This window comes from Drosophila sechellia, chromosome 3L, assembly GCF_004382195.2.
Source record: "Drosophila sechellia strain sech25 chromosome 3L, ASM438219v1, whole genome shotgun sequence".
Classification (NCBI taxonomy): domain Eukaryota; kingdom Metazoa; phylum Arthropoda; class Insecta; order Diptera; family Drosophilidae; genus Drosophila; species Drosophila sechellia.
Genome location: NC_045951.1, coordinates 18,150,965 through 18,178,863, shown reverse-complemented (window position 1 = coordinate 18,178,863; position 27,899 = coordinate 18,150,965). Strand labels below are relative to the sequence as shown.

The following is a 27,899-nucleotide window of genomic DNA, read 5'->3' as shown; positions in this document are numbered from 1 at the left end:
CGTTGTTCTTGTGCGTGGTTGCATTTATTTATGCGAGCGCGAAGAGGAAAATTGTGTCGGCGCTTTTCTCGTTTTTTTTCCGGCTTGCCTTTTTTCTACTTTGCAGGTGAAATATTTTTAATTAAAAAATCTTTTATTTAAGCGAGTGTCAAGCGCTCGCGTCGTCATCAACACCTCGTCCCCTTCGTCACAACTTTTTCCCCTTTTCACTTAATGTTTTTGGCATATGCGCAAACAAATTTCTTGTTAGCCAACTCTTTTGCCTCTTTTACACTCCGCGTGTTGGCTATTAACAACATTAGTCACTTATTTAATATTCGTGGCCAAATTGAATAGTCGAAAAAACACGGTAAATGGGGAAAAAGTTAAAGGAATTTTAAGTGCACAAGTGGATGGGTATTGAATTTCTACATAACAACTAGAGATGGGATCCAAAAATTTTTACCATTATGATATACTAATGTGATATATGATAATATGAATGTAGCAGAAAGAAAAAACATATAACATAATATATAACATGATAAACAAATATGTAAATAAGTCAAACATTAGGTTTCATAGTAAAATAATATGTTATTTTACTTATTTATTTATTTTATATTATGTTTTTTATATTATATTATAGGTTCCATTTTTTATTTTCATCTATTAACTTTACCTATTCCGTTTTCTTCCTTAATTAATTGACTGTTAACATACCTGAAATAAAGAGATAAATATAATTAGTCAGAGCTTCAATCAGTATATATATTTTTATAAAATGGGTTGTTCTTAATATATTTTGGATAAGCAAAGGCTCAGCTATTTCAAAAAATTTCAAAAAACAGACTCTTTTGAGTATCTTAAGTATCGCAAATAATTTCTTGCCCATTCTTGGCCAAAAAACTATTCTTTAAAGCCCCATCAATTAACCCATCATCCAATGTTTGCCATTTTTCCTTAGCTTGTTTTTTTCAATATGGTAAGCGAACTTAATTGCATTCCCCTTACAGCCCATCATCTTTTATTTCCCATATCTACGTGCATATTATCCGTATTTTTTTCCTTAATATTGGAGCCTTAATGCAGTTTGCTTGTTGTTCTTAAAAACCACAAGCAAAAGTTGCGAAATCCCTTTGAGGGAGTGTACACATCCCTTACGGCAAATGCACTGCAAAAAATGTAATATTCAAGATTATGAATTATGTGTATTATTACAATCATCTTGCATACTTCTACTATTTCTAACAAGGTTTACTATATTAATGATCTCAAGAATTCCAAAAGTAGTGATTAGGAAGTAACATATTCATAGCGGAAAATTGAACTTGATCTTCAGTAAAATAAGACTCTAAATATAAACACCGAGATTCTTAGTATTTTCCCACTGTAGTAGAGCCGAAAAGTTGTTATCGTCCTTTGCCCTCCCATATATCTATGCGTCCCAGATTTTAAACAAGGTTAGCATAGACGTGCACATAGTCACAACACATGGCCAAAAGTTTTTCCATTTTCCATTTCCCCCAGTTGCTGTTACCGTTTCACTACCCACCCAACCTACAGCCATCCAATTTCTCTTTTTCGGTCATTTGCAATGTGTACGCCATTTTGTAGAGCCCCGCTAGTCAAGCCCCAACCCCGGAAAATGCACAACACCCCCAGTGATATAGTATTCCCTTTAAAGGGGAGGGGGATCCACGGTGCGCAAGGGTGAGTTGCAGGCTTTGGCGAAACGGTGTCAAACGGATATGCATGTTGATTTAATTTGCACCTTCGTTTAAACTCTTCCAGGCCCCGCGTTCCACCTAAATCGAGGGAAAACCATTGTCAACCCCTCTTGCGTTCGGAACGTAAATTATTTTTGCACCCTGCTCGTAACTTATACCTACATAGGACCGCTTCGGCACCGTTCTAGTTCTATATATATACTCCTATAATGTGTTTCTGTGCCGGTCTTCGTCCTGTGTGCGAAAATCAATGCCGGCTAATTGCGCGATTTTTATCATCCCAATATAAACGGGGTCGCAACACCTTGGGGGGGAATAAATTATGGCAAAAAAATTGCACACAAAGCCAGCTGGGATGGCGATGCGATTGGTTTTTTCTCTCATAAAAGTGTGCCCATTTGAAATTTACAAGAGGACTACATAAAACAGCCGCTTTTGCTTGAAAAGAAAATTAAAATACAGCAGGACTCATTTAATAACGGGCACATGAAGGGCTCACCACAAATTTAGCATTCAGTTAACCTTGATATATTTTTTAAAAGTTGAAGCACTCATTGACCACAATATTACGCTGAATTCTTAATTATTAACTATTATAACTTAAATGAACTATTAAACGCCCGCTTAATAATCGCATTCTTTTGTCCATTACATCACGTTATTAGCTATCCTTGTGATTAATTAAACTGCGGAAGCCGCAAAACGCAGACGTCATTCGAGGCAGCGGGCCAACACTGCGTATGAGTAATGAGACCATGAATGAAATTCCCTTTTTTATTCCATGCGCGTCTGTGTGTGTGTGAGAAAGTTTATGATACGGACGGTTGGAGGGGCATGCCGCATAACTGTCAGGGTATAGGAGTGATTTTGTTAGATGGGGCACGTGTCGCTGGTCCGCTATTTATTTATTTAGTGGCTTAATAATTGAGCACGTGATCTTATAAATGTTATGTTCAGTTTGGCTACCATTTTCCCGACTGCTCGGCCTTCATTTGGGGCACGTAATTGGCTTTTGAGAGTACACACACCATGCCAAATTTGTATTAAAAGCGACTTCGTCCAGTGAAAGGGTTTAAGGGGAGCTTATATGGGCTTATTATGGACAGAGGGACAGACGGAGCTCAGAGGAGCCGCACCAGACGGAGGCACGTAGCAATCAGTGGGTGGGTGACTTAATTGGGTGGGTCGGGTTTCTGGAAGTGGGTGTGTTGGGTAGCGGAGGCAGTAGTTTGGCCACCTGGTGGTCTGCCGTGCTTCCTGTTATGATTTCAAACTGTTGTTTGGCCCCTGATGATGATGATGATGATGATGAGCCCATGACAATGGCAACAATTGAAGGCTTAAACCGGAGTTTACAGGATCACAGAGTGAGAATGAGAGAAAATATAAAGTTTGCTAGGGTAAGCCCCCTGAGGATTAAATTAAAAGTCAACATCAAGGTTTAGCATTTGGACTTTCACATCAATCCCACCTTCTTCCTTCCAGAAAAGGTGCACGTTGGACTAAACAAAATTAAATCTCTGTACTTAACCGTATTAAGTTTAAAACCAACAGCTAATTCCCTAAATTGTTCATGCTACGCTTAGATTTAATTTAGTTCTTCTTTACAGTTGATACAATTTGTGTGTAAATTATGTTTAATACGTTTTGTTACCCACTCATATTTCGTAAATCAGCCATGCATATTTTTCCCATTCAGCAAGTCGTAATTTAATTAATTCGAGCCTTATTTTTGCATAAATTATTCAAATTTCAATGCTTTTTGTGAAACTGTCAATTGTAGTGAACATTTCCACCGCCCACTTAATCAGCCGCAAAAAATTGTGGCACGGAAAATATTTTGAAAATACTTTCAAGGTCCAACGCGGTCCTTTGCCAACTGAAGGAAATAAATAAAAATAATACGCTTCACCTGCAGTTTATGACCAATTTTGCGGTTATCGGCGTTTTAATTTGAAAGTTCATTAATATAATCGTCAATTTGCTATTTAATTTGTTTACAAATATATATATATTCTTATTGCCCACGCCACGATTGTTTCCGGGATTAAAATATTAAAATCGCAGAGCTATGGAAATATTTCGCCCAGTTACAAATTGGAAGCAGATGAAGGACAATGAAAATTGGCAGTAATCGGAACGAATTATTGGGTTCAGCGAGCGATTCGCACATTTTCAGGCTTAACTGCCAATATTTTGGGGGGATTGCATGTGGTATGTGGCATTTAATGGGGTGGGAATTTACTTTATAGCGCGCGGACTAAGAGGTCTATTAATCACTTTATCTTAATTTACTGTGCATTTACGTTGCTATCTATTGGCAAACCCTTATCTGTAGCACACACTATCTAACTTTGATATCAGCTGGCAGTTCGTTTATCTCAACTTTCAATACGCAACTTATCTAATGGAGTACGAAAGCTTAACGAGTACTGTAAAAATTCCATTCGATTATCTTCTTACTTTCTATTTAGCCTAACGAGCTTTATGTTGTCCCCTTAAAAAAGGTATCTTTACTTTGTGACGAATCGAAAATAGTGACTAAGACATAAGTTAAGCATTGAAACTATTATTCTCTTATTAATATAATTAAACCGAACGATATATACCAATTAATTCAGTAAATAAAATAATATCCAACTATTGTATCATATTGCATTAAAAATAAGGAAAATAAACATTTTAGTGTGATTTTAAGTGAAGTTAAATTTTCATTTTTAGTGTAGTTTAATATTTATTTTTGTTTATTATTATATTTAACCCTTAAGGGCACATTTAACTTCGGATTTAGCACGCTTTTTAATCTTCCTTCGGATTCACATTTTTTACCCGTTCGAACACAAAAAAAAGGTGTGAAAAAAGCCCGTTGACGAGCCAAATTGCTGTAAGGATGAGCATATGGACTCCAATCTGTGGAAGATGGCAGAAAAAGTGATAAGGAGGGAAATCGGAATAGGCAACCGTGTGTGTGCTTCTGCCGAAGCTCCTTTCTGCCACACTTTGCCATCCAATATGGTTACCCATGCCACCAAGTCTTCTACTACTTTTCCTACTTATTTTTGTTTGACATTTCCGTCTGCATCTAGGGTTCCCTGTTGTTGTAGTTTTTATACCGAAAATTTCATTCCTTTGAACTGAGAAATTTACCTTGAAAGAAATGTGGGCTGCACATGGCATTTGCCGATATGCAAAAACCTGATGTGCAAAATGCGAGGTGTGTTTGCTATGCTTACACACAATAAGTTTTTAATGAAAGAAACTATTTTGGGAAAAAAAGTACAAACAAAATAGTATCTTAGTTGTCTCAAATAAACATGACTGCATAGCAATATTGATATATTATCAAAATTATCAGTGTTGGATAAGAACTAAAAGTTTGTGGTATCTACAATTGTTTAAAGAACAATTTGTCATATTAAGAAATGGTTTTTCGGTGCCTGAGAGCTTTTAAATATGTTCAGGATCCGATTCATCGTAGTTCCTTTATTTCAACTTCCGTCGGCCGCACAATGCACTAAAATAACAGTAAGTAACGAATTTGCAACAGGATGTGTGAAAGACCGCAAGCACACACGTATAACCAACACCCACACGGATAAATATGGACTCACATACGGGGGGCACACATATACATATGCATGTGGGTTCATTGTGTAAGCGTGCCAGACAGAGAGGGGCTGAGAAAGGAAGGGGGATACAAAAATTGTGGGACGAAGCCATGTGTGGATGGGTCTATAAAAACTGCAAGGATGCAGCAATAAAATGTCGGCACTATAACGGTTAAGCAGCAACAAAAACCAGGAGAACCAAATCAGGAAACACATGCCACACTAGACCTTCAAACCAGAAAGCACCCAGTACAGCAGTCTAACATTTTGAATATGCATCTAAAATTATTTAATAGCCAGCGAACAATATTTAATAGCTAATCAACATGTTTTAACAGTTAATCAACATTATTTAATAGGTAATAAACATTTTTTGATAGCTAATCAACAGTATTTAAAAGGCAAAAGATCATCATTTGAGAGAGGTTTTTTAACTAATAAACTTAAATTGTAGAACGTTAATTCTGAAATTGGAAAAACTGTATTTATATTATTTATTATTTTTATATGCTGAAGTTATTCAATAAAAATCGCGAAAACTGGAAAAGTAACTTTTTAAGAATATTGAATTGAATCAATTGAATATTGAATCAATTTCAATTTCTAAAGTTTCTTAGTTTGGCTCTTTTGGTCAAATGTGAAAAAAAAAATGTTATAATGGAAAGTATTTCGATTTCGGAGTTTCCACATTCTCAAAAAATTATTATTTTTTTTAAATTTTTCTAAGTAATACGCATTATTATAGAATATTTAATTCTATGAACGAAACTGTAATAGTTTCATATACCAAAAGATGGGACCAAGTGCTCTTCTGTGCCATCATACCCTTTGGCTGGCCGATCATCAAGGAGCATAGAAATCAGGGACCACAAAAAACCCCACAGAGACGATAACGTCGCTTTAAAAGCGCTGAGGGCGACCACTGACAGGGTTGCCACCATCAGCGGGGGAAGTCCAGCATATGCAGGACCCGATTGTTTTTATTGCCGCTTCTGGTGCCGGCGCCTTGGCCAAAAGCGGGTCGGCTTGGGGTCGTTACGTTGACAACCTTCCGACCTTCCTAGCGAGCCCCTCTATTCCGCCTCCGCTCCAGCAGGCAACAACAATTGTGTGAGAGTGTGCGAGTGTAGTTTGACCCACATTGGGGGGCGTGCCGCCGCCCACGATTGTCCTTAGCCGCCTTAGCATGCCGCCAGGCTTTATATTGAAATTGCGAAATATTTTTTCCTACGGCTTCCTTTTTCAATATGTCACGCCGTCAAACCCACTTATTTGTGGTCTATACCCTTTGGGGGAATGGGCAGTTTCTGATTTACAACGTGGAATGGTGCAGATAGTATATCAAGGAAAATAACATTTTTTCATTTTATTTATAAGTTTTATAATGACACGAATGGTACAGAAACATAGGCGAAGAATCAGATAACTTATAATAAATAATTTGAGATTTAATAAAACATTTGAGCAGAAAAGTCAGAAAAACAGATTGGGTCAATAAATTTGCTATAAAATTAAATTCTAAATAAATCTTATAAATTTTATGTATAATGATAATTGTTAATAATATCACAGAGAAAAAATCATTTCAGCTGATGAGGACAAAAGCAAGGGAGTCCTTTAAAATAACCTCAACCTCGAAGGCAACGTGTAAATAACCAATTTAAAACACTATTAAGCCCGACAAAGGGATTGGTCCGTCTTTATTTGCACTTCGCCCACTTGGCACTCCCAAAGTGCATATAATATTCAACCAGATTCACCTTCAAAGTGCGCAGTCCACTTGGGTCAATGGGAATGCTTTCACATTTTTCCCATATTGGTTTCTTTTGCATTCATCTCGTGCCATTCCCTGCCGCACTGGAGTACACACCATTGCCTGAGTTTGACATTTTACACTCATCCACAGATAATTCGAAAATGAACTGGGATACAAATATATGAATTTATATGTTTGCCGGAGCGTGGGAATTTACAGCACTCATTTTTCGACTCCTAGCATCGGGGTTTAAGTGGCCTTAAGTGGATTAATTTAAATCATTTGTTTCGTGTTGTTGCCGCTTGTTTGGCGTCAAATTGTGCGATTCGTTTGCGGTTTCTTTGGACGTCGTTTTGATAAATGGATTTTCCATTCGGCGAACTTCACACACATTTTTCCCGACACCCAAGGCCTCTGGTCGCAATTTTGTATAGCCCGCTTTTGTGGGTACGGCATCCATTAAGACAATGTCTCTACTCGCTTGCCATTTTTACACACCAATGAATTTTGAAATCATTTTCACATTTTTTGCCCTCTGTTGGTTGCATAACCCCGAGTCGTAAATATTCCGCCTTTAAGTTCGGTGAGAGACCTGCCAATTGGCTGCTAGGGATTGGCTTTATTGATCATCTCCTGAGAGATATCACGGGAATGGGCTGTCAATTTAATGTCATGCCCCTAAGTCCCCTTGAAAGTAAAGATGGCCACAACAATGGGCTGGCTTAACTTTAATAACCCAGACAGTAGAAACATTACCACTTAAGTGGCTTGGCTTACAGCCAACGGCAATCAGATAGCGCATTTTTATAAGCATGCCTGTTATTATTCCAATCTTTGCCTTATATGAAATGAATCTTTAAGCAGGCATGAATTTATGAATGGAATGCGGCTGGAAGAGACATGTCCTTGCAACTAACATGATTAACTCAATAAACATTGTATTACAAACAACGTTTTTTCATATGGTTTTTTAAAGCAAATGTCTTTAAAGCTTGTAACTTTAATATCTTACGTCTTTTTACTTAAGAAACTTTGCATACCCAAATCTCTGATTATCAGCAAAAATGTGACTCTTGTCTACTTCACCATTTTTATTAAGATGCTTATGTCATGAGAATCTCAGCTTATAAGAAACAACTTATTCACACACATATAAATTCACAAGCATAAACAGTAAGCAGATTTCCAGAAATAATGCCAAAAAAAAGAAGAAGATGGAGCACTTGGGTAAGCATTAAACCCCACAATGTTTGCCTCTTGAAACTTTAACACAAAAACTCTTACCATTTCCCTTTCTTCAAACAAAAGGGAAGTTCCTTGAAGCGTGCTTTTATTTTTTCTTTCCCCTGAGATCTGACTTTATCTGCATAAATTTCGGCAAGGCAATTGGAGCACGCTTCTAATTAGCCAAAGCTAACAACAAATGAGTGATGAACGAAAATCTGTATGAAAACAAAAATATTCAAAAAATAAAACCTCCTTTGAATAAATTCTAAAAGCAGGCTATAGCGCTTGCAATTAGCATAATACCATTTTATGCGAATGCAAAGTGAAATGCAGGCAAAGGAAAATATGTAAATCTCATTTTCCAGACCTCAACCTAACAGCTGGAAAAACCTTTAAAACTACTGAAAAGCACTTAAAGCCTTTGCATAACGACCACACCAAAATTGACGGCCGAATAGGGCAACAAATTGGCAACAGATTAGCCCCGAAAACAGTTGCCCACTTTGTGGTGGCAACAAAATTGCAAACAATTGCAACAAAACATTCACCTGCCCCCGCGTTTCGATTCGTTTAATCCAAAAAAAAATGTCGCCCAGAATTTGTCCAGCTAACGGAAAACGGAAACGGCTGGAAGCTACTGCCAAAGCGAGGCAGCTCTCGTTTCCGCTTGGCCAGTGTTGCAAACTGAAATACAGTCCATCTTCTTTAGCTCTATCTTGTTGTAGAAGTTCAGCCTATATTGTGAAAAGTCAATCCTGGAAAACCCGGAAATTTTATAATATTTTATATAAAATATCTGATATGAATTTAACTGTTCAAAACTCAAAAACCGTTGCATTCAAATTATAATGCGTAATTTAGGAATAGGTCACATATTTTAATTGGAAAACCAAAATCAGTTAATATATTCATCAGGTAATAAGCGTATTTTCCCGATTTAAAACAATTAAAAATTTAAAAACATATCATCAATAATTTTTCAAACTTCATATTTCGTGCATAAAGTTCACACTTTTTGATTCCACTGTTGAGTTTTCCGAAAACACGGCGAACCAGCAAATTACGACCGCAATTGCGGAAGAGCAGTTAAACGGCAAAAGAGTGGAAAAGCGAAGTGGAAAGAGCAGCAAATCTATTGCCCAGTTTGATAACAATCTTTTAAAGCCGAAAATGAATTTTACCTTTGAGCGATTCAGCCGTAATCAATAAGTGGGCTGCCATAAATTATGGGAGCTGTCAGCACAAATTACGGGCGTAAATAAAAAGCAAAAGGAAAACCCCAAGGAAAGCCAACAGAAACTCACTTACTCAATGATCCAAGGGAATGAATGATTCCATCTAATCCCACACACACACGATATATATATCTATATTTGGATAAATCTTGTAAGAGCGGAAGCCAATTGAAAAAGTTATTCCTGCTGCGTGTTATTGTTTTTCTTATTTTTCTTTTTCGGGCTTCAAGTTGGCGGGGTATGATAAAATTCGAATTCTACCGAGTTACACGTTACACATAAAAATACAATCCAGTTTAAATATATAATCATAATAAGTAAAATATTATAATATTTATAATAAAACCTTGAGTTTAATGACTTATAGAAGGCTATTATATTATCTTCATATATTTTTATATTAACTTTATTAAACAAGTATTTAATTTGATATTTTTACCCATTACCCATATATTATATTCTGCACTTTGCAGGGTATTTTGACATGCCCCATATGACCGCACTCCACTATTCTCCATCTGTTTCCTCCCACATTTTTGGCAACTGAACTTTCATGGAGGCCAATTTGGTGTCTAAGGACAAGTTGTTATTGGCACTCGATTTTTGTATGGTTTGGCTTTTATTCCGAAAGTTTTCCCCCATGAAATTAAAGTATTTAAAGTTTTGTTTTCGTTGCGGCAAAGCTTCGCAACTGGAATAGGACTTGGTGAAATTTCTGGTTTGGGCAATAAATAAATATTTTAATTAAAACTTTTAAACCGAAATTGGTAGCAATTGGCCTTGGCTGCTCCATGAATTTTAAGCAGCAATAACCAAAATGTCCTAATTAATTAGTTAACTCAATTTCCTTTTTCTGTTAGCTATTCAAATTTAATGTATTATATTGAGCGCTTTTTAGACATAGAGATAATTTTTAATAATTTAAAATATTTGTTTGAACACAGACTGTATAATTGACAATTTTTGGATGGCAATTTGTTTTTGGATAAAAGGACTCCATAATAACGTAATACGAATGATAACTTTAATTTGGTTATAATAAATAGGTATATTTTTTTTTTTTTTGGAAATTTTACAAGTTCATTTCATTGGAATTTTAACTACTGTTCGTGGCATCTCTATTTGTTCAGCATATGGCCGAAATTCATATGTCTTCTGCCAAAAGTTTAAAGCTGTCATCGACAGCAATCGTCAATTGGTCAACACATAGTCCAATTATTGGCTAGAAAATGGCAACCGAACGGGGAAAAGTAAATTATTCCTAGAATTTTCTGTTGACAAATATGAAAGAATGATAAGCATGTGGAAAATGTGAAATTCGAGTGCAAAATGAAACTCGTACAGAATTTATATTGGTTTTCGTGTTATTTAAAAATGTATCATTGCTGGGCATGTTTGGTTAATTTAGTTCGCAATAGCATTCTACTTAATAAACCAACAAACTTTACATTTATTAAATATACTAGATATACTACTAAATATACTACTTATATAAATATACTTAAACTAGAGACGATAAGGTTGGCTTAAAATGTAGACTTATAAATTTGGGGCATATAAAGTGTTATTTTGTTATTAAATTATTTTATTAGCTATTATTAGTTGCCAAAATCAAATTATTCTCTAATGTCACTGTACTTATTTAATTAAAAGATTTTCTATTATGTATATCCGTTTTTAGGTAAACAAACTTTGGGTAAATTGTCTCTTTTGTTTTTTTTATTATTGTGCATATTAGTTTCCTGTTGTGATGGAACTAAATAGTTTGCGTGTATTATTACCTCCTGTTTTTTTGTTATTCCCGCTTCGCTTGGCTTTTCGTTTCCATATTTTCACTATCACAAGATTGCAATTAATACGTTCGGGCTTATTGTTTTATGGCATTGCTAATATTTGTGTTGCATTTTCCGTAGAATCAAACGCGTCGGAATGGAGGAGTGTGAATCGGAACGGAATGTAAGAGAACTCTATTGTGCTTGATTTGTTTGTTTATTTGTATTTGCCCGCCCGGCACTCACATTAAATCGAAATCGAAATCGGGAAATATATGTCCCCACCTCTTGAAAATTGTGCATACAATCTATATGTCTATCTGAGGTCTTTTACCATTTTCTTATCACGTGAATGGGAAAAAAAAAGATTGAAGTGGCAAAAAATTACAATTTCCTTTTATATTCGGCTTGATATGCTGGTTGCCTTTTCAAATATTTTTTCTCTGATTTTTGCTGCTTTTACTTTTTTGTGTTTCTCGTTTATTGATATTGGTCTTTGGTTTTTTCTGTTCTATTTTACTTTTTATTTGCTTTTCCTTGAATAATAGTTTGTGTTTATTGTTGTTGTATGCCTTTGGGTTTCCTTTATTTGTTTTGATAAATTTTCTACATTTTATTTCACTTTAAGCACTTGCTATTTCTATTTTGCCATTCTTTTTTTTCAAGTATTTGACGCCTTATCGTCATTGATTTCGCTCAACTTTTGTTGTGTGCCCAGCTGTTATCTTTTTTGCGCTTCTAGACTGGCCCGCTCATTTTCATTTACATTTCGGCTTCATATTTGCCTTGTGACACTCATGGAAAATATTAAAGTTTGCCAGGCGGCGGCACGCGGTTCGTATACGTAATAAACGGCTTGAGGCCCGTGCTGCAAACGACGTATTCCGTATCCGTACGTACTCGTATTTACGGCACTAAACTCAACTGGTTGCAAGTCCGCTGCGGAACTTTGTTGCTGGCTTCGCAGCAGCAGAACGGCGACTGCGGAGCAAGTGGCGTTCCAAACCATTCGAAACATGGCCAACATGCCAAACGCCAAAATGCCGCAGCGTCGTTTTGCAGTCGACGACGCCGCCTTCGTTCTCCCATTCGTGTGCTAGCCCGCACAGGCAAGGGCAATATAATAATATTCTCGTAAAAAAAAAATGAAATTAAAATAAAAATTAATGTTAACAGTACATCTTACGTTGATCAATCTATTTAAGGCTTTTACAAAAGCATTATTAGTTTTAAGTTTTATACAAAAATTAAAAACTCTTCGTTCATATTGTTAACAATAAAAATTACATATAAAAAAAAATAATCGACGAATTATAATAATCTTGAATGGAAACAATTAAACTATAAAAGAAATAGCTTTTAAACCAACTCTGCTACTATTTTGACCTGAAGTGTAGTATTGGTTTTGCCAATAGGCGCAGCTGACTTTTATGAAGAAAAGCGGGGAGAAGAGTCCTACAGTCTGGCCATGAATGAGTGAATGAGTGCCGTACGATAGGTGGGCGGTGAGCAATTGCACAGGAAGTGCTCCAGAGAGAGAGAGAGAGAGAGAGATTGCTATAGAGCGGGAGAGAGCCTGGCAAAGTGTGAGAGAAAGCAGGCAGGTGAGAGAAGAGAGTGCTGACAGTGGTGGGATGGAATATTGAGTTACCTGATGGTTGCTTTAACCTTGATATTTTTTTTTAATAATCTAGCTAACAATAAATAAGCTGCAATATTGTATGTCTATTCATGATTATGAAGAAAGCTCATTCCGTTTTCGGAGGGATTGCTGTAACCGACATAGAGATGTTATAAAACCATCGTTTCTCGACATTTTTCTTTCTCTCTCAATCCGCTCTCTATTTTTCTCTCCGTTGCGGCGCCAAAAACAGCTGCTTATTGTTTATTTGTTTGTTTTTGTCGACGTTTGCCGCCTTTTCCTCCGCTGGAGTTTGCTTCTTTGTTGTTTGGCTTTGCCGTATTCGTTTCTGAATTTTTCCGCCTGCCGTACTTGCCACATCTTAAGTGCCGTCGCAGTTTTCACCTAGCTTCTGGAGGTCGGAAAATGGGGGTAGAATCTGTGCCTGGTGTCGCCTCCTTTATGACAGCCGCCACATCAAGTTTTATGGCCTTCAAATTGTTTCCGAAACGTTGCGCTATTGGCAATGTCTGTCCCGGCGGGAAAAGGGGCAGGGAAAAATGCGCCACTGTGTGTTTCCCCCCCTTTTCAAGCTTTTCCAGTGTTTTGCCCCGACCTCTTTTATTGCTACTCTATCTGGTGCAGTTTATCTATTGCCGCCCACACGACATTTGCTTAAAGATTTGCTCCATTTCACTTGTTTGCCGTTTCCCGTTTTTTGTATCACTGATTTTGTTTCAATTTTTTTGGTCTGTTCAATTGTTTTAAAAATTTCCAGGCTTGTGCACAAAATACTCTATGGGTACAGTTGGCGTATACGTAATATTTCATATTATTTTTTTATTTATTATGCTGGTTTTCAAAAAAAATCCCACTTAGGCACGCGCAAATCATTAGTTTAATAGTCACATTGCGTATACGTAATTTTAAGTTATATTTTTTTACTTTTATTTTAACTTTTACTTGTCACAAGTGATCAACAATATTTTTTTTATGCAAATTTGTGCTTTCGTTGTCACTAAATGTCATCATGATGCTCTTACAATAAACCTTTAAAAATAACAATTGGCACAACTCTCGATAATAAATTAAACAAATTTGAACCAAATTAGAACGTGCTAATATCAAAATAAATTTATTTAGGTATTAGTTATTTCAAATAAGGAAGGTAATCAAAGTATAAAATGGCAATCAATAATGACGAATTTAAATATTTGATTTAACTGTTCAAAAGTCAAATGCATAGTTGTAAAAAATAAATCTATGACAAATACTTAAGAAATTAGTGATTTAGCAGATTGTGAACACTAAGAAAAAAGTTTTTGCATTATTTTGTGTCAAATCATGAATTTTTTTTTGCCACGTGTCCAGGATTTTCCAACTGAGCAAGCCCCATAAATTAAGCCATTTTCTCTCTATTTTGTTTATCCCATCTCCATTTTGCTCGGTTGCTCCTTCTTCTCTGCTTAGCTCGTTCATTAGGAATTGTGTAGTTATTTTTCCACTCTTTTCCACTTCATTTTCCAACTGTCTGCCACTTGGTCTGCCCTTCTCGAGTGCAAATCTTTGCAAAGTATGCATGCGCAAGCTGAAAATAAAAATAAAAAAAAAACAGGAAAAGAAAAACCTTGCGAGGAAAATTCAACTTGAACCGGCTTCAGTTGCTATTTGTGCTTTTGGCATTTTCCTCTTTTCATCTTTTCATCTGCTGCTATTTCTTCTTGTTCATCTGCTGTGCATCTTTGGCCTGCATTGTTTACATTTCTCTCAACGGTTATTTATTTGCCTTTTACTTTTACGTGCGGAAACAGAGGGAAATTCGCCTGGGCTTGTATTTTTCTCTGTTTTTGTTTTTTTTTTTGCTCTTTTGTTACGGCTGCCTTTGCCTGCGCCTTCTTCCTCTTCTTCCTCTTCCCAGTATTTTTCTGTTGCTTTTTGCAAATGTTTTTTATGGGGTGTTGAAAACCACTTTGTTAAACAAACTGTTGTAGCTGTTCTTTTTCTGCACACAACAAAACATGCGTTTTAAATTAATATCAAATGCCGAATTTGTGGTAACCAAAGAGCAATATGGTCTATTTTAATTAATTTTAAATTACCGTAAAAACGAAACTTATTAAAGCGAAACTAAAAAGTTATTTTAAGATGCATAACTTTGGGCTTTAAAAACTATTAATTATGTAGTAGAACGACTTAAACATGGTACTTACATAAATTCTCACACACAACTTTTTTTTTAATTTCTTTAATTATTTCTAGATAATCACCGATTTCTCACTGTGTAGCCAACTTGTTTTGCCTTCTTTTATCACTATTTCCCATGGCACGCCGCTTTCTTTCTCTCCCTTTCCTAGTGTTATAAAGAAGCCTTAAAGACCTCAAAAGGGCAAGTTCCATAATTTGTATTGGCATTGTGGGGTTTCGCCCTGTTTCACCTGATTCACCTTTTCTAATTATTTGATTGGCGATAAGAGGGCTGGGATTGCGTAATATAAATAGCGATAAATGGATGACGCTGAACGTTAATGGGCCTGGTCTTTATAAAGCATTTTGAGGGACCCGCTTTTCCCGAATGGGATGTGCCAAAGTGCCTTCAATGGGAATGTGTTTGCTTTGCTAATCTAATCAACCATTTAATATATGTTTGAAAAGGTTCTTGTAAAACAAACAGCTGTAGACGATTAGTCACGAAACTAAACCACTTTAAAACGTCAAGAACACACAGTATTCGAGTGGAAACATTTTTTGAATCACAAATCCTTATCTAGACGGATTTTCCAAATGCGTATTTGCTCATTTCAGAAGAGCTAATCACACACATAGTATATTTATTTACATACTGTATCAGTGATCTTTTATCTTATTAAACTTTATCTGTTTAGCCATTTTGGTTCCATTCTAACGAACGATGAACTTTCAAGCAAATCCCTTTTGAAAAAAACTCCTATATCTAAATTAAACCAAACACATACTGACACCAATACTGATTCTTTTGCACTAGAAATTCCCAAACAAACAAGAAGATACACATCCATCTTAAAGCTAAATCCGGATTTCTGCTCAGACAACCGCATCCAGCCGTTACCTCCCTTCGATACCAGGACATTCGGCTGTCTCGGATTGGTAACATTTCCGACACCACGTGCTGCCAGTGAAGGTCAACCGCTGCGTCTCTGCCAGTGTGGGAGTACAAGTGGGTGGGGGAGGATTTCCCAGAACCTTTCAGGCGCAACATGTCGCTTTGTTTCCACTTTGCTTCTATTTTTTGTTTTAGCCGCAAATGTATGTGCTTTTTCTTTTTTCTAGCTGTGGCAACATTCGCCTTCCCCTTCTATTTCTGCCACACGGCAAATAATAATAGTCGTATTGATACTTATACTGATTCCTTATTAAATTCCTTATGGTTAGTTTAATAATATACTATTGAAGAGCAGTTAATAGGATAATTATAATGTAGATAATGTATAATATAATATATAATATTTACTAATCTTAACGGTTTTCATTGATTCAAAATTTTAGACCAATGAAGTGCTTGAAAGTATGCTAAGAAATATTTCAAGTCAAAAAATCCGAATTTATCGAATGATTTGAGATTTTAAAAACTTCCTTAAGATATTGCCTCAAAAAACTAAGATTTTCCTATCAGAAATCTAAAAGTTTATCTGCTCCTTTTTTGTCGCAGTACTGCAGCTGAGTTTGTGACTCCTATCTCGATTTTCCCCCTCCTCAGTCCCCTTGACCTTAAGCCCCGCCCACTTTCCCGACGCCCGCGGTCTGCCCCAACTTTGTTGTTTTCGTTGTGCGTGGTCGCTGCTGCTGGCATTACATTGTTTGCCTTTGTTTAGCGGTATAGACCGCCTCGGCCACCTCTTTTCCGCCGGGCTTTGTCCGCGACTCTTTCTCTTTTCCGACAAATGCAGCTGCAGATGAAACTTTTCACCAAATTACCCTCTGGGGAATAGGACACTATAGTTAAATAAAAATACCAAACAAACCGGTCGCCCTTGACTGGTATGTTAATAATAAATAAACCATTCAATCGCGATAAACAATAAATTCAAAAAATATTTATTCTGTAAGCCTATAGCATTACACTCAATGTGTGTAATAATAACACAATCGGGTCACAATAATAATAAGAATTAATAATATGATAATATTGATTAGGCTTTTTATGGTAGTTTTTATAAAATATAAAAATGTTCATTGATATTCAAATCTAAAAGAAAGGGTATTAAGTATCCGCCATGTTTTCAAAAAAAAACTCCACTCGGCAATTTTGACTATCTGTGTACAGCTTTTGGCCAGAAAGTTAGTTGGCAACAGTGTTGCGCCGGATCTGTCGGCCGTGTTGTTGTTGACATTGTAACTATTACAGTTAACTGTGGAGCAGAGTGGAATCCACGTAGGAAAAACTCGGGGGAAGCTGTTACATGGGAAATATTTGTACGACAGGAAATGCGCAAATATTGCAGCAAGGAGCGGCGCATGGAGATGGATTCGCTGATGGGTGTTTTCGTTTTAAAGAATTCGCCAAAGTTTTGTCTTCGTGGGCGAATGGGAGTTGCAGTTGCCGGCGGTTAGTTGGAAAATTGTTTTCCCGACACGTGTTTCTGTGAGGGAAATGGCTTTAGTTTTAGTTTCGAGCTTGAGTTTGAGTTTTGCCTCTGTTCGGGTTTCTATTTCTCTTTTGCAGGTGCGTCAAGGTAGGGTAGCTAACTGGGTTAAAAGTTGGCTTACTTGGCTAAGCGAGTCCAATAGATGCGCCCGAAATTCAGTTGAGTATTTTTAATAGCTTATGGCCACCAAAGGGCTACTGCCAACAACCCTTGACCAATAATTAGTATGGCATTTTCAGCGGCTATCGGGAAGTTGGGTTTATTTATTGGCGGGCGGGTTCATTAAAATGGCAAACAAAGTAAATAAAGCTGGAAAATAGAACGAAAAGTTATCCAGTAGCTTTAGCATATTGGCACTGTTTTTTCTCTCCGCGTTTTTATTTGTTTTGGCCTGCGTTTTGGTTTTTCAGCGGTGGTGGCACACAAATTTTGCTTTAATTGAATTTTCTCGCCGTCTTTATTGAAATTACATTTTTAATGGCATTAATATTTCAAACGATTTTTGTGGATATTTGTTTTTATCGTCCTGTCAAGTGTCGCTCAGCGAATGGTTAATGGAACATAAATATTTGATTGGTTTGCCGCGAAAAGAGATTTTCTAGAAATAATTGAAAAAAAGCACAGATATTTTACGCCTTCTTTAAAACATTGCGCCTACATAATGCGAACGATTTATGCAATTGTTGGTTTTAATTTACGACATATTTAACTGCATTCGGTTAACCATTTCCCAAAGTAATTCAAATAAAATGCAATTGATCAGCATTAATAAATATTTGTACTTCTTGTGTATTTCACGCAAGCATTTATGATTTATAGCGAGCAATAACATTCGGGGGAAATTAAATTATCAGCATGGTCAGCTTTTATATCAGCTTATAGCTTATCAAAAGAGTTCAAAAGCAAGAAACCAATAATCAAAAATATATATCGATTGATGGGTAATGACTAGGTAATACCCTAAAAGTTTTAAATGATTTGTTTAGTATTAAAAAATTATTAGCATATACTATATAAAATATATATTTAAAAAATGTATGATTATTTAGTTGAGTTCATCACAATTTATCATTTTGTCGATAATCTTGATAATCAACTATCAGCATTTGTTTTTTCTCTGCTGGATTACAGGGTATCACAACCGAACACATTTTAGGTGACTAATTGGCCACGAAAGTGGGAAAACCGGCACATGAATTTCATACAATTTTATGGCCAATTAGTGGTATCTCATAAACTGTTTCTCCTGGCCAAAAAGTCGACAGAAATGCGGCCTAGGACAGCCTATAGATAGCGATCTCTACCACATAAGCCACAGAAAAATATTCGGCTAAAATTCAGCGAGAGAAGTGGAAACTAGATTTCAAAGAAATTCTTTGAAATGCGTTTCGATTTCAAATTGAAACCAATTACGCCAGGAGAAAAGTTGAAAAATAGAAAAATAATTCTCAAAGCGAGTTGTGAGCCGAGCGAAATTGCTTTTTGTTAAATGACCAACAATTTTTTCTCCATCTCGTCAAAGAATTTGCTTCCTCCTTTGCAGTCGAGATTTCCAGTTCTCCGCCTCTCGCCCCTCGTTTAATGCCATTAACAGCTTGTCAAAGCCATGGCCAAAGTCGTGAGTTATTAAAAAATCAGTGAATGGTCTTAAGCACCTGGTGCGAAGGTAGCTGGCAGTGGGATAAGGGAGGCAAAACTTTTGCCACGATTGCTGCAGCAAGAAAACTGAATGAGTTTCACTCTGATTTAAATGGATATTGTAACTATAATACAAGTAACTACTTTGGTTAGTTATAATATTCTAAAATAATAATGTGTTTATTTGCATATCCAAATTTTTGAGTATAATCTCTTTTATACTCAAAGCAAAAGTAATTAAATTAATTTTCTATACCAACATTTCTAACAGAGTTTGTAAAAATGTTGTTGGGTGCTAGAAATTTCTTTGAGTGCATGACAAAAAGTTTCAAAGCCTGTCTTTTGGCCCGGCTTTTCTGGCCCTCTCTCTTCTTGACTCAATCGGTCTTCTTTCTGTGCTGGCTGTTTTTTTATGGCTTTCAGCGCGGTACTTCTTCTTGACATTTTCAACTAGCCCACTTCTGCAGTCGCAGTCTCGTCGAGAAATGTAATTGCAACTCAAGTGCTTAACGACACCCCCATATGAACAGAAATAAATGTATATGTACTCATATCTGCACATATATAGTACGTTGCAATATTGATATTATTAATCATATGAAAGTTGCAATTTTATCGAAGTGCTTATGCTTACTAATAAAATTTTATATAATTTAATTTATAATTTTAAAAAATATTTAAGCATATAAACATAGGACTAAACCCATTTTCAAAGTAGAGCCAGATCTTGAACTTTTAAGTTCTTCAAAAATACCGGTTTCACTAATCACAGAAAGCTTAAATATTTCAAAAGAAACTTGTATTAGTTTTTAATTTCAGAGAAACCAAAAGTGATGTTTGAAATGCAAGATCATTCATTCAGCACCTTTGAAACACCTTTGGATTTATGTACATATGTACATATTTATATCTGTGTAGAATGTCTTGTGGCTGACTGACAGTCACGGGTCTATTTCAGTTAATTATCGCAAAAGCCACGGGCAGGTTAAAAGGGGGGGGTCTTGGTGCCAAAGGGGATGGGGTGGGGTCCAAGTATAACCACCCCGCACCTTCCCCTCGACGCCACCCTTTATTGACTGACATTTCGCCTCGAATGATCTAATCAAAAACAAGTTGAATTTGAATTGTTGTTGGCGGTAATGTCATTGTTTTCGTTGGCTTGTCACTGGAACAGAACCGCTTTATAAGGCCCAAAGGCAGGGCGAGGGAAGGGGGAGGGACTTTCAGGGCACAGCGTTATGACACTCGCCTATATTTAGACTAATGTACAGCCAAATCGGATAGTGTGCGCTTCTAGATATTGCATTTTCCCTCTATCTGCCAGTCGCCCATGGACAATACATTTTTATAATATTTTTATTTCGGTTGACATCAAATTGCTCGGCTATATTTAGTACTTAATAGTTGTTGCTGAATTACTAAGGTATACAGAATTAATTAACTATAAATACTTATTAGACACGTGTACATGTGTTCATTTTTATATGGAATAGTTTTCTATTTAACTAATTGTAGTTTGTTGCTATATAAAAAGCAAGACTTTAACTTCTTTATTCTTTATTTCTTTCCCTTTAAAATACTTTGATAATAATGTTATCACGCATTTTTTTAATATATCCTTATTGGGTTGCGATTTCCCAACTTTATTAATTGACCAATAAAAAAATGTAGTGATAACTTGACACTCGGTTATCAATATCAGTTAGCTGGGGCGACAAGAAAAACCCCATGACCAAAAACAATATGTATATATTAATATGAATGTGTATGATTCCAGCTAAAATATTTTCAATTTGGCTTTTGTTTGCTCTTTTTTTGCTAGATGGCTCTAATCATATCTGGAACATATGACCGAAGTTGAGTGACAAGCCTTTGTTTTAGCATGCCACAACACAACAGCAATGAAAACTGGAAAAAACAGTTAAATAATCACAACAACAATGGCAAAAAAATTCTATTCATTTTGTTTATCTTCCGACTGCGTTGACAGTATTTGTTTCTCTATCGCAAATCAGCTGAAAAAAGAGCCACACAAAAACGTATCACAAAGTCGGTTGGCAATTAGAAAAAGCGTGAAATATTCACGAGACAGACTGGGAATTGTGGTTAGCCATAGAGAGGTAAAAATCGCGTGCGGGGTCATCAACTGGCTGAGACCCTAAGGGCAATATGCCCCTTTTGAAGAATAAACTTTATGCCGCAACAATGATAAATAACAACAAGAGTAAGCCCCTAGAAATAAACTGGAAAAAGAATCAGCAAAAATGCTAGAGCAACACAAAATAGAAGAGATTGAACAAAGACCAGAAGTTTGATTAATGGATTCGCCTAACTTGGTCGAAGAAAAAATTATGAAAGAAATGAAAAAGTTTCCTAACAAGGAAATTGCTCTGCAGAAGTATGAGGCCAACTTCCAACAGGCTAATTGCCGGACTTGGATGATAAAATGGCTGACGAGAGAAGAGCTCAGGCAGATAAGAGTGAAATTAAATTCCCTTCGGGGGGCACAAGCAACAGGTAAAGGTCAGAGGTCGAATTCTAGAGTTGGAAAGAAATGTGCATTCCGTTTTGGGTGAAAGCTTTGCATTGTGGAAATGTTTTGCAGCTAGTTTGCCATTACGTTAATGCGAATTTCCATAAACTGTAAGTTTTTGCCTATTACACATATTTTCAACAATTAGACTAAAATGAAGTATAAATGAAGAAGTAAAAGAATTATAGAAGTACAAAAAGTTTAGTCCTAAACTTCACTAGCCTATACATGTCTAGATAACTACATTAAGTGAACGTACAAACTGTCAGAGAAACTATGAAATGGCCGGAAGTCCAACAAATGTCAAAATAATTCAAATTTCGCTAGCCCCAAAAGTCAAAAACTTCACTTTGATCTCACTCTCTCTTTCCGTTTTTCATCTCCCTTGCTGCCCGCATAACTTTTGCCATTCGCCCCCAGAAATGAGGGGGTAAAATTAGGGGAGAACACCATAAACAAAACAAAAAGCGCAATAAAATGAAAATACGAGTAGCTTTCGAGCTATTAGCTGGCAATTAAAACGGCAAATGAACTTTCAACTCGGCAGACAGAGCAGCAAATAGCCAAAAAACTAAACCAAGCCAAAGAAAGTAAACAAACCGGCGATAAAGTCAAAGCCCCAAACTTCTACTTCTGCTAGCAGTCGCAGCAAAAAGAACTGAGACAGCCGCAAATTAGTAAACAAAAGCACAATTGTTTGCCATGTTTAAGGGCGGTGGGGGCGTGGCTGTGGGCGTGCGACTTTCGCACTAACAAAACCAAAACAACGTTGACACCCACACCCAACTATCCAACAGAAAAGTTGTTCTTGCTGTTGTGCAATTTTCGGGCTTGCCAAACTCTGGGATAAACAAAAAAGTATTCACAGAACGGCTAACAATGCCAAACGAAACTAGTACAAAGTTTCCTCTTCCATGTGATAATAATGAGCCAGAATGGCCAGAGGAACAAGCCGGGCCTAAACAAGCCTATTTAACACTACTGGCTGGCTAATTTGCACTCAAACTCTAGCTGGTTGAAGGGCCAAAGGCCACAGATGGGTGCAAGCAAGAAGTTCAACGGCGATTCGCGAATTCGATAGCAATAATTTGAGGGCCAGATACGAAACTTAAACAAAGTTTTACAACTCAAACGAGGGACTGTGTAACTAAACTTTCTGCAGAACTCAATACTTAGCTCTTTTTATTTAACTTCTAACTTGTAATTTAAGTGTAATCCTTTTTAAGTTGTATAGATACTTTGCAACTTTCAAAATATCTATAAATATAAATTCTAATATAGATTCGATATATCTTTAAATTCGAATAGATACATATTTCTTGGATGAAGTTTGTTCATTAGTTACTTTGCAATGCCTCCAGTTTTAGCCTAATGACTTTGTATATTACACATTCTATATATTAGCTGCTTGATCATTCCCATTTTGAATTACTTTTTAAATTGGTATGCAATATTCTATCACCCCGCAGGTTACTAGTTTTCTTTGCATTCCGAAAAGAACATTCATCGGCACTCGTGTTGTTCTCAATCAAAGGTGGTTATATTCAGAACCTTATCTAATCATATTGTTCGGTGGAGGGTTCCGAGAATTGTCCACCTCTGGGTTCCCTTTTCTTTACCATTTCCAACGCCGGGTCCATTCCCGGTGCCCTCCGCTTCCCTCGAATACGAGTAATCATCTCGACAGCAGACACAATGGGATAACAAAAGTTTCGCCTCGTCTCTGTCCAGTTTGTTGCTTGCGTTTCCCTCGCTCGTCTTTCTTGGCCCATTTTCCATGACTTTCGGACGGGTAATTCACGTGGCACTAATTGAATTAGTTAACTGACTTTTGAGTCAGTCGAGTCTTCATCCCTGTACTTGAAAACGAAACCGTTAGGCATGATGAACTTGCAATAGAATGCAAAGTGCGCAATTAACAAGTGGCCGGGATGAAGCAAATAACGCTTTAATAAGTAAACCCTAACCAACTAACTGAAGGGCCTGTTGAGAAGAGAAGTCTGTCATGTTCGAGGTTCTTGTTCTTGGACTTCTGTCTCAACTCAACAGCTGCTGCCTTGGACACCGATCGACATATGTTAGCAAACAAGGGGGAAGGGGGAGGGGGCTGCGGTCGAGACTTCCTCATTGTCAAATTTCAATTTAAAGAATCGAATTTCGAACACAATTTGAAGTACACGCAGACAAATCTCGAGTAGTTGGTATTTAACTCCTTAGTTCGACCGTCAAATATTTCCTTAGTATGCCATGGTTGCAAAAAAAACTTAAAAATGCAACCATGTATGTTTAAAAACATGAAGAAGGGCTATAACAATTGATTTTATGAAGAAATAAGGTCTATTTATGACGACGTTTTATATTAAGTTAATTCTCTATTGACATTGATATATCAATGATAACAATTGTAAGGGATACACAGTAAAAGGATCTCCACATTAAGGAATCTAAGCACTGATTATGTAAACAGTAGAATAAAAAGAGCACCTTATTAAAAGCACAGCAACGGAAGCTAATCAAGCTGGAATTAATATGATCTTAACCCATTAAATCCAGTTTGTATCATTAAAATATAATCCAGTTGAAGCAACATCACTTTTATCTCTCCTCGATTTGAAGTGATTTGGTTTAATTCATTCACCACTTTTATGGCCAACTTTTCTGAGAAATATACGTAATCTCTGACCCCGAAGGAGATGATTAAACCAGAAAAATCGTACCGAAAGATTAGGAACTGGAGTGTGGGACAGAATCCTTTGCGATTAAAGCGCTTAAAATGCCCACACACCATAAATTAAAGCCAACAAAAGCTGGCGCTGATTAGTTGGCCATCGATGTCAGCCAGGTAAATAACAAAGTTTAACAAATTACGTCAGGCTCGAGTCGAAACGGCCAATAAAAAATTTGCAAATCAATGCAAATTACGGGGCCAGCAACGAGCGACTGGGCGAGGGGGGGATTGGGAACCGAGGGGGGTGGCATTGATAGGTGGCGGCACACAAAACCGAAAACAGAATTAATTAAGCAAAGTGTGATGGGAGCGGGATGGCGGAGTGCGGAAAGGGGGAGGGCCCGAGATTAGCTAAAGATGTCAGTGTGTCACAAGGATGCCGATAAACGAGTTTTTCCCTCTTTCGATTTTGAATATTAGACAAATTTAATTAGTTTTTTTTTCTTTCTTTTTTTTTGCAACCGAAACAGGAAAAACGGGAAAGCTCAGCGAAATGCTGATAAAGAAGTTGAAATGCTCTGCAAAGGTCTGAAATACCAAAATTAAGCTCAAAAAATAATTTGTCATTATTTATTTCTTTAAAATGTTAATAAGGGTTATACCAATTACTACATTTAATTGAATTTTATAATTATCTTAAACATGTTTCAAAATAAATGTCTAAACATGTGCAATTTGTTGCTTAATATAATTTAAAGTCATTGCGATTTTCAAAAAAACCGACTCTAGTGAATTTTTGTTAATTAGCGCACTTTATAAGTGCCTCGGAAATCGGTTGGTCTTCATTTTATTGATAAAATATGGATTTGTTTTAGACCTGTTCCCCACCACACACTTTCTTTCTGTTCATAAATCTTTCAATTCGTCCGTCTAATGAAAGTGCACTCGCAGCAGCATGCAACATGCAACACGGACGGCGGCGGCAACAGTTGCTGCAACAAGTTGCACTTGCATGCGCCACTGTGCAGTGAGGCGTGCAGGTGGGAGCGAGAGGCAGCGCGGTGCGAGCGGGACGGCGAGCCAGAATTTTAGTTTAATGATTTGTAACCGGTTTTCGAGGTGGCAACTCCCGTGAGTCGGCGGCTGCTGCATTTGCTGCTGCAGGGTTACCTCCGCCGCGCCCCTGCCCCTTCCCCGTGCCGACGCCACTGTTTAATTACACTTCTTCCAACAACGAACCACTAAAAAATAATAACAATAGCGGAAGTTATACAAAAGCCGCAGCAGAACCGGCCATATAATACGGCAAGAAGAACACAAAAAACAAACAAGGGTTGCGATAAGGCACAAAACTCGTCGACGAAGGGCGAAAAAGAGTGGAGCTGCGGGCGCAGAACATGTGACAAGAGCAGTCGCCGGATTCGAGTTTAACAACATTTAACTGTTGTTTACACTCTTGATTGCCCTATCCCGTTCTAGCTAGTGCAGAAAGCACTCACACACCAGCGTTGCGTGGAGTTTGCAACACTGTACAGTTTATGATCTATCCAGAAAGTTTGAGATCATTAAAGATCTTACGAATGATACTTCAAGTCAGAATTCTCAATATTAAATGGAAAATCAATTTTGAAACCATTTTTGCTCTAAATTTGCGAGAATCTTGTACATTTCTAATTTGGCACTCTTTAAAGCAATTAACAATTACAAATGTGTAAAATTTAACTGAGAAAAGTTGAAAAGGGAATCGATCAGTGAAAATAGCAGAGAAATGCGAAATTAATTAACGAATAGAAACTTGAATTATTGTTAATGTTTTTTGTGACCACTAAAACGAATCGCATGCATACAAGTTAATGAAACGTGTCGTTGCATACGATACCCAAATAATTTGTCGCCTGCCTTAAAATGCGAAGTCGGCGTGAAAATTAAACAGGCTTACCTCGAGTCCGGGTGCGAAAAAAGGCCTTTAGAGCCATTCAAGTCCAATTGCAAGGCGAGACTTTCCGTTTTTGTTAGTTTTTTGATCGCAAAGTTGCTTTCAATCGAGTTGAAACGAATCGAGTCGAATGGAAGCGCACAAAAGGCACCGGACTGCAAATTGTAAAAAATTGTATTTATTATAGACATTGACTTGGCGCACACTTTCACGGCACAATTAATTGGCTAGATTTTTCCGCATTTCCCCATCTTGGCCACTCCATCCTCTCCGCTCGGCGAACAGCTGGCCAACTTGTTTGCACACATTTCGCACAGTGGAGTAGAAACTTTCGCTCAAAACGGATGCAGCCAGAAAAAAGGAGAAGATAGGAGGTGGGTGGGGAGTTAGGAACTGGTTTCTTGTAACAGGAATTCTTTTTGCAATTTTTCCTTTTTTTGATTCGCTACTTTTTGCCTTTTTAATTTTCCATCAATTTGCACATTTCCGCGCGGCTGCGTTTGCGAATTTAATTTAATTTTATTTTATTTTATTTCGTTTATTTTTCAGCATTTCCTCTGGCGCCCGACTTATTTACGAGTTGTTCTAATTTATTTTGTTGGCCCACAAACAAATATTTTTTTTATTTATCCCGCTCCGCACTTTCTTTCGGCATTTTTAATGGCCCAAAAAGCGATCTGCTTTTTCCTCCTCTCTTTCGCTATTTATAACAGAACTCACGCACGCACACACAAACACACCAGGTGAAAATTAGTGCAGAAATCTCCGCCGATCGTACGAAACATTTCGGTTAAATTGATTTCTTTGTTTGGCAAGCTAACATGTTTTCCCGTGACCCAAACAACGCGAAAAAAGGACAGCAGCTTGGAAAAGTAGCATCAATCTAACAGTATAACAGCCACTCGATTCGATCCCCAAAACAAACAATTACATTTCTGCTGATCGCTTCTCAAATGCCGACAGTTCTTCTCGCGTGCGCACTCAAGCACTCAAAAACATTTCCGAGAGCAAACCACATGCGTTACCGTTGATGTTTGGCGATATACTGAATTTTTTAAACGGTACGCCAACGTCAGCTGTTGAGGTAGCGATAGTTGCACAGAAAGGAGATAGACATGTCTCAAATATCGAATAGATATCGATATCGATTAAAACAGTCCGACTGCAGATTTGAAAATTCGATGTTCTTCGGGATATGGAAACTTATCACTTTCTCGGAGACTTTTTTAAAAAGAATATAAATAAGTATTTACTTACAAGTAGAGATGTTTTGTAGCAGAGTGCCGAAATAGAAGGGAGGTATTTTTTTAATATATGTTAAATTTTACGAGGGTGATCTAAGATCGTCTAAAAAGTCAGTTCGCACAAGGGCGACTTGGGCTTCTAGAATCTATCTATATAGCAGGAATTTTATAAAGCAAAAAGAGAGTTAGTACCTGTCAGATCACAACAATCCACATTCCCCCCCGCAAACGAACCTTTTCCACATAGATTAGTGATAAGTAATGCTGATGAATTTAACTATTAAATATTAATGAACTTCAATGAAAAACAAAAATTTATTTTCAATTTTC

At 36.9% G+C, this 27,899-nt stretch overlaps 1 protein-coding gene across 3 annotated transcripts in view; it reads right to left on the bottom strand.

The window, feature by feature from the left end:
- LOC6618328 (protein phosphatase 1 regulatory subunit 16A) overlaps positions 1 to 27,358 on the bottom strand; it is a 40,989-nt gene extending 13,631 nt beyond the window's left edge. For 2 of the 3 annotated variants that reach the window (XM_032719705.1, XM_032719706.1), the window contains exons 1-2: positions 27,257 to 27,358; positions 26,329 to 26,480 (exon numbers count right to left, since the gene is read on the bottom strand). The gene's annotated coding sequence lies outside the window, so the exon portion shown is untranslated. Of the gene's footprint in view, positions 1 to 11,316; positions 11,809 to 26,328; positions 26,481 to 27,256 lie in introns of those variants that run through there. The other variant, XM_002042564.2, reaches the window with a different exon arrangement.
- Between the last annotated feature and the right edge of the window lie 541 nt (positions 27,359 to 27,899).